Raw genomic sequence first — 8,555 nt, 5'->3', positions numbered from 1 at the left:
AATGCTTACTCTCTTCCAACTCGGCGATGACGGTGACGTGGTGGTGCGATGGCTGGACGGCGATGGGCCTGAATGACGGCGCAAGCAAGATGCAACGGTGGCGTTGAGCTAGACGGCGGCGGTACCCTGCCGGCGGCGCCAAGCCCTTCTCCCTCTCCTTCTCTTCTTTAGGCTCAGTCACCCTCTTCTTTCTTTGTTTCTTTCTTTCCTTCTTCTCCCTTTTTTTTTTTCTGCGTGTGTGTGTCTAGGGTAGGGGGTAGCAGCTGCTGCTTATTGTGTTGTGGGTGTTGAGTGAGGAAGAGTGTGAGTGGGAAAAATTAGGGTTAGGTTTAATTTTGGGAAAAAAGTGGAAATTAGGAATTTTATAGCTAATGTAGGTAATTTGGTAAAATTAGAGGGTGGAGTAGTAAATTAATAAAATTGGGACATAAAATATTAATTTAAACTCTAATTAAAATCCTTAAAATTTACTTTAAAATGTCATTTGTTATACTAAAATACTATTTAATTTAAAATCAAATACCTTAATCGAAATTATAAGATAATAAGATTAATTTCCTTTATTTCTAAAACTTAAAGTATCGAATTATAAAAGTATTAACTATTTGAATTAAATCATATAAAATTCTCATTATTTCATAACTACTAATGTTATAATTTAAATATGGAAAATAACTCAATAATTATAAAATTGAATAAGGATCTTAATTTATTTCAAATTCAATTATTTGAAAATTTACTTTAATAATCTTTAATAACATGATTTTTGAAATTCAACTGTAGATAAATATATGATTTGAAATTAATTCATAATAAGACTTTTTAAAAGTTTTGGGTCTTACAGATCCAGCACTATATAATATTGTTCTGCTATTTCTGCTTTGAATGCGCTTGTTCTTTTCTGCTTAACACTGCTTGTTCTACTTGAATGGATTACTATATCCAATTGGTATGCATGCTAATACTGCTTTCATGCAAAAATATTACAATTGTTAGTTTAGATGGGAGATTTTTCTATTTCTTCTTTCACGTATCAACTATAAACTACATATCTTTGAGCTTTGGCCTTGAGATTTTATCTTACGCACTTTCTATAGTTGTTATAGTGTTATGGCAAACAAGAAAGACAAAGCTTTAAGATCAAGCATCACAATGAGAGATATTATCTATGAACAAGAAGAACAAATTGGATTAAGTCCCGTCAATCTAGATTAATATCAACTATGAAGAAAAGTAGAGAATTGAAAGGTGGTTCTATGGTTAATATCATTGGCGAGTTTGAGGATACTGCATCAGACCCTTCTCAAACACCTTTAGTACCATATGCTAATGATGACAGTAAATGTGCCTTTATTCCATGTGATTTGAAAGAAATAAAACAATGACTATTTTTAATTTCCTACTTGTGTATGTGTATTTCATTCTTGAATTTGATAATACCTTAATTTTCTACTTGTGTATGTGTATTCTCAAACAATGACTATTTTTGTCATAAATTAATGTAGTTTGAATTTTGGATTTTAGTAAGAGTTTGATATACTTCCCCAAGAATTAGGGAAAGATCAACTCGGTCGTGTCCGTACTTATGGTAGAGATATTGTAGCTTTAGATTTGTGGGGACCTAGATCTCAAGTTAAGACGGATAGTTTAATTGAAGAAGTTAAAGAGAATGCTCAAGTAGAAATTCAGAATATATAACAAAAGATGCAAAAGGAGATGGAAATAAAACTTCAAGAAAGAGTGGAGGCCATGAAGTCTGTGGATTTAATGTGTTTTTGAATCAACTACGGAAAAACCTCCCAAGAGTAGAAATTTCAAATCTCCTTTTTATGTCAACTACTTTAAATACGAAGGAAGTAGAAGCTACTGCAACAACAAATCATGAAGTTTTTGCTGCTGAAAAAGAGGTACTTATATCATTCTTTGCATTTTTTCTTAATAATAATTTATAAAATTTAGGTTTAATTACTCTGCTGGTCCCTATAGTTTCGCGAAATTTTTAATTAGGTCCCTATACTTTTTTTCCTTTTAATTGAGTCCTTGCACCAAATTTTTTTTTAATTGGGTCCCTATACTTTTTTTTCCTTTTATTTAGGTCCCTGTACTAATTTTTTTTTAGTTGGGTCCCTATAAAATTAAGCCAATTACTACTAAGAGGGACTTAATTGAAAAAAAATTGGTACAAGGACCCAATTAAAAAGAAAAAAAGTATAGGGACCTAATTAAAAATTTCACAAAATTATAGGGACCAACAGAATAATTAAACCTAAAATTTACTCTTCATAGTGTTAAATGTAGTCAATCATTTAATCTATAATGAATCAATCTTAGTGTGTATAGACTAATAGTATCATTAGCATTCATTTGGAATTCGAAGAATAAGATCTAAGTCTATAGTTCCCTATTTCAGATTTAAGCTACCCTCAAAATTTTAGTGTTTTACTGTTTTTGCTTACTTCTGATTCCTAGTGTTATAACGAGCATCAGTGATGAGCAAATTCAAAATTCCTTGCACTTTTATTCCCCATGAAAAAGCTTATGGGGAATTATTTTTCTGAGGTGCTCAGTTTACATCAATATCTCATTTTTTGGATCAGTGAAATTTTTTTAACTGCGTTATCTATCCGAAACTTCCTAAAGGAATTGAAGATAACATAAATATTTGATGATTGGTAGTGAAAGTTATGTCAAGTGACATATTTGTGTATGATACTCTGTTTTTTATGGAGTTAAGGTATTGAATTATACCACAAGTAAGGAAAGCCCAAGAGAAAGAGGTAATAAAGTTATGTCACAAGTAGGGAAAGGAAAAAAAGTTCATGGTGTTAACTCCCCTTTCACTGACTCTAGAAGAACTTCAAACACAGTAAAAATAGCTGAATTGGCATCGATTGAAGAAGAAATTAGTAGATGTCGGGGAATCAAAAAAGCACTTTATTGCTTTTAATAAGAAGAAGAGGAGAACTTCGAGTAGACAGGCAACTCACTAGGTATAGGTAGAGTCAAAGATTGTAGCAAGTAAGAGCACAATATTGTTTTTTTTCTATTAGAAAAGATATTAGCAGAGGATTACCTTTTCTTTCAAATCCTAGGCTACGCACCTTGACCATCCTTCTACCTTTACCAACTACTATGCTAGACAATAAGTTAAAGTTTGTCTAAATTAAATTGTTGATTTTATCTATGATATAAAACATATATATATATATATATATATATATATATATATATATATATATATATATATGCATGCACACAGAGCATTTCCACTTTGCAACTGTATGCATATGTATCATGTATGCATAGATGTATATTAATTGCTCCCTCAATAGTCATAGTAAATCAAAGTTATCTATATTATAGGTGGTCTAATAATTTTTTATTTTTCTTATATTTTAGGTTCTAAGTAAATCAAAATCAGATAGTAGAAATATTCTAGAATCATCTACTATAACAGAAGGTGGTTCTAAGTCTCATGTTAAGTCATTATCTCGAGCAACAAATAAGAATGTGATTCTTTCACTTAGAAAAAAGCAGATATATTTCTATCTAAAATTGAAGAAGTTAAAATAGTATTTATAATTCATGCTTTATAATAATCATATTAAGATTTATTGTGAAAATATTGGTATTAGTGCCTTAAAAGACTCTTTGACTTGAAATTGGAGAAAATGAAGCGTGGCCAGCATAAAAAAAGATAAAAAAATGGTGTGCTAATAATATTGAGATGACAAATTAAGAAAGATTTAGATTTTATGTTTTAATTTATTTGTTCGAGTTGTTAATATTGATTGATAATGACAAATTAGAAAATTTTAATTTGCTTATTAATTTTAGACCATGTTAAAGAAAAGAAATCTAATTTGCTTATTAGTTTTCTTTTTAATATACTTTGTGTTTATTATGAATTTATCTGTAATATTTTGTGTATTTAAATTAGTGGTAATATGCTTCTAATGTTGAATGTAAAAATAAATAAATTGTTACATATTAAAATATGAAAATAGTAAATAGATACTATAGCTATAAATGTTACCAAAAATCTATGGTAATATTTTTCTTATTGTTAACAAAGACGATTTTTCGTAACATTTTTTTAATGTTAGCAAAAAAGTTAAATTGTAACATTTATTAGAATGTTGTTATAGAAGATCTATTGTAATATTTCTTAAAGTGTTATTATAGAGATTTATTGTGATATTTTTTTAAGTGTTATAAAAAATATCTATGGTAACATTTTTTTAAGTTTACAAAAATATCTATTGTAACATTTCTTTAAGTGTTACTATGAATGGTCTATTATAACATTTCTCATAATAAATATCTTTTGTAATATTTTTACTAAATATTATTAAATCTTAAGAAAAATGTTAGTAAAATTCTTTAGTAACATATAGTATATTTAACACTTGTTAAAATATTACTAATATATATAGGTAACATTTTAATATGATTTTGTAACATTTTTTAAATGTTAGTAAAAGTCAAGTATGTAGTCAGGGACGGACATACGGTGAGGCGAGTGGAGGACTCGTGTAAGAACCGAGTTTTTCACGAATAAAATAATTTAAATGCCTAAATTAAGTTCCGAAAAGTTAGAATGAAAATTTGGAGATTTAAATATGATTTTTGGACTCAGTAGGTCTTTCTGAGTCAAAAAATGTGTTTTCTACAAAAAACCGTGAAAAAACATAAACCGGCAGTTAAACCGGTTAAACCGGTTCAAGTCTGCCCGGTACTGTGCGAGAAAAAGTGAAAAACAGTCGACAACCTTAGAAAAATATTAGGAATGGAAAACCGGGCGTTAGTGTTAAAGGTTTGGCCCAAAGTTGGGCCGAATGAGCTAAAAACGCTAACGGGTTGGACCGGACCCAAGTTGGGCCCAAAGAAGCTCATTTTAACACCAAGAGAGAGAGAGAACTCGGATAGGGAGAAGAGAGGAGAAGGAAGCCATTAACACTATTCATCTCCTCCTTCAAAACTCCATAACTTTTGATCTGGAGCTCCGATTGATGAGCCGTTTGCGACCACGCGAAGCTCTTGACGAAATCTTACCTTCTATCAAAGAAAATTTGGTAAGTAATCGCGTTCTAATTCCCATTTTCCAGCCCTAGATTCTGCTCGTTTTCATATTTAGTTTTTGAGTAGATTTTGTGGTTTTGGTTGTTTAGGTGATCTCTAGTAGCAGGTAATTATTGGATTTTATCCCTACTCACGTTGGATAAGGTAAGGTTCTACTAAACCCTTGTGTTTAGTTGTTTTATAAATATTAGGTTTTGATTTTGGTGATATATGTGTTGTTAGTTGAGCCTTGGTGTTTGTTGGAGTTGGTTGAGGCTTTGGAACAAGTTTGGTGGTTTGGTTTTAGTGTTTGGAGCACTTGGGAATCGGTCGAGGTATGATGTCAGTTTTCTTTATGTAATATGTAATGTTTCTGGACACTTAGGCTAGTTGACCCTAAGATAGGATTGAATGTTGTTGGTGTATGAATAATTATATGTGAATTGATGTTAATTGTTGGTGGTATTGAATTGTTGTGGTTGATGAGGATTGTTGGAAAATGTTGGTGTTGGGTGAGTATTATGATGATGATGATGGTAAGTGATGGATCAATGTATGAGAAATTATTGATGTGAAATGTTGTGGTGAAATGAGAAAATTATTGGATTATATTGAGAGTGGTTGGTGTTGTTGATGATTGATAAATGAGTTGATGAGGTTGTTGCTATTTAATGATTTATGATGAATATTAATGTTGTTGGTATTTAATGATTATGAAGGTTGATGAGGAATGTGTGGTTTATTGTTGTTGATGAGGGATTGATGATTTTTGAGATTGATGAGAATTTGTAGTAATTGTTAAAATTGTGATGGTTGGTATTGATTATAAGTGTTATGATGGTTGTTGATGTTGAGAAAATTGAGCATGAGGGTTGATATTTATTATGGTTGTTGAGGATTATTGGTATTGTTGATGATTATTTATGAGTTGTATTGATTGTGGTAAATGATGGTGTTGGTGTATGATGTGGGAAAGTTGGGTAATGATGATTTTGAGGATTGTTAATGGTTGAGGGATTTTGTGAGGTTAATAAGGTTAATGGAAAGTGGAAGATATAGATTTAGTGGGAATTTGGAATTGTTACATGACTTAGAAGGTTGTGTGATTGAGAAAATGGTTGAAGTAGTGTTTGATATGAATTTTGGGCTGTTTTGGATATGGTGGGAATGTGTTTGATTTGGTATTGGATTGAGGTTTGGTTAAAAATTGAGTTTTTGAGATTTTGGATAAAAATGTGATTTTTGGAGAACTTTGTTTGATCATAACTTTTGTCTCAATTTTTAAAATATGTTGAATTTGGTTTAGAATTAAAGATCATTGAAAACTCTTCGATTTGATATAAAGTTTGTAAAATTTGGAATTTTGTAGAGGAAGTTATGATCATTCAAAGATTGGTGTTGAAATCTGAAATTCTGCAGAGTTGCAGAATTTCTGTGATTTCTGGTATGTGCGCACGCACAGCCTTGTGCGCATGCACAACCCTGTGAAAATGTTATCCTGTGCGGACACATAGACCTGTGGCCACGCACAGGCTGGAAAAAGGGCTCTGGTGGCAGCGCTAGCATAGGATGTGCGTGCGCGCATCAATAAAGAATTATGACCTATGCGGACGCACACCCCTGTGCGCACGCACAAGTCGGGAAGGATCAGTACCTGTGCGTACGCACACTCCTGTGTGTACGCACACTTTAAAAATCTTTCCGGGCGTGTGCACGCACACCTCTGTGCGGACGCACACCTCTGTGCGGACGCACACGCCCTGTTTCATAATTTTAAACTTTGTTTTCAACTATTTCACCTTCCCGACAAGGTTGTAAGCTTCTATAACACTATTTCAAGACTCTTGGGATTATTTTAGAGCATTGAAATATGGGAAAGGTCCTAGGGGTTTAAGTTGTATTTTCCTTTGAAAAGTTAGCAAACGGAGGTTTAAGATTCTGGTGTATTGCAGAAGAGTTAGTCGAGAGAGAAGGAAGGGTGGTGCATATGGTGATTGTTGACAATGACTTGAGAAATTAATGAACTAAGAGTTCGGAATGGAACTTATGACTTGATGATGGTGATAAACCACTATTTTATGGTTTATATTATGTTTAATTGTGTGGTTTTATCATGATCCTTACCCACTTATTCATTAAATTAGCATGAAATTATAATTCCTTCCTGAATTTATTACATGTTTGAAAACTGCTTCCTAGAGACTTTAATTGTGTATTTTTAATTCTCCTTTATTCCATTCGATGCCGTGATCTGTGTGTTGAGTCTTTCAGACTTTATAGGGCATGAATGAGTTGGAGATTGGAAAGGAAGCTAGCAAAAAATGGAAGGAACACAAGAATTTGAGGAGATAACCAGCGAGAAGTGACGCGGTCGCATGGCTCACGCGACCGCGCGAAGGAGAGCAAATCGCAGTGACGCGGCTGCTGGCTCACGCGGCCGCGCAGATTGGAAAAGCTCAAGCGACGCAGTAGCGTGGACGACGCGAACGCGTGGCAAGGAAAAGCGCGAATGACGCATCCGCATGGATGACGCGATCGCGTGACATGTGCAATCTACATAATCTGCAGAATTCGCTGGGGGCGATTTTGGACCTTATTTCGACCCAGTTTTCGGCCCGGAACAGCAGACTAGAGCCAGAGAATATGTAGAAACAAAACACAACATTCATTCTACACAATTTTCAGTTTTAGATCTAGTTTTACTCCTTTAGGTTTTTCTTTCTAAGTTTTAGAATTTTAATTTTTAATTGGTCTTAGCATTGGAACATTGAGAAGAGTTATTTCCTCATCAAGACTTCGTCATTCTAGTTCGTTCTCTTAACTTGGTTTTATTCTTCCATGTTCTTTGCTTTGTTCAATTTTTTCATTTGAATACTTTCATGATTATTTAATACAAGGATTATTTCTTCCATTTTAATTTATTTTCCATTCCAATAATCATGTCTTCTTTTAATTCTCTTTCATATGTTATGGATTTATTATTTACAATGAGCGAGTAGTTTCTTCACTTGACGGGGAGTTGATTGAAAGGAACTCTTGAGTTGGAAGGATTGAAAGAGAATTTGTAATTGGGTTAACTGTTGGATTGCTATCCAGTCACTAACACCAATCCCTTTGAACTAAGTGGGTTGCAACTCGTGAATAGATCTAGCATTCCAACTTGTTTGACTTTCCTTTACCTAGTAAAGGATAACTAAACAGAATAACCATTAATTATAAATTAATCTTGAAATCATCCCATCAATAATAGAGATTCCAACTAATCAACTCCCAGTCAAGGCTTTTATTCATATTATTTAAATTTTCTCAATTTAATTTTCCATCTACTTAACTCAACCTTTTGGAACATCTGATTAATAAAATAGCACACTTTTCTGCAACTCGTTGGGAGACGACCTGGGACTCCAACTCCCAGTAATTTTTAATTTAAACTCTCTGTGACATATTTCTAAATTGATAGGCAGATTTTCGGTGAGTTAAGAACTATACTTGCA

General features: G+C 32.7%; 2 non-coding genes across 2 annotated transcripts; both read left to right on the top strand.

Moving 5' to 3' along the window:
* Positions 1–2,477: 2,477 nt before the first annotated feature.
* Positions 2,478–2,565, top strand: LOC148548356 (small nucleolar RNA snoR26). Its single transcript, XR_015898608.1, has one exon. It is a non-coding gene; the product is annotated as a small nucleolar RNA snoR26 (small nucleolar RNA).
* A 22-nt stretch (positions 2,566–2,587) lies between these two features.
* LOC148548355 (small nucleolar RNA snoR27) lies at positions 2,588–2,667 on the top strand. Its single transcript, XR_015898607.1, has one exon. It is a non-coding gene; the product is annotated as a small nucleolar RNA snoR27 (small nucleolar RNA).
* The last annotated feature ends 5,888 nt before the right edge of the window (positions 2,668–8,555 follow it).

Source organism: Arachis ipaensis, chromosome B8, assembly GCF_059453495.1.
Source record: "Arachis ipaensis isolate K30076 ecotype BB chromosome B8, ASM5945349v1, whole genome shotgun sequence".
NCBI classification, from domain to species: Eukaryota; Viridiplantae; Streptophyta; class Magnoliopsida; order Fabales; family Fabaceae; genus Arachis; species Arachis ipaensis.
The sequence above is the reverse complement of the archived record's forward strand: the minus strand, read 5'-3'. Positions and strand labels throughout refer to the sequence as shown.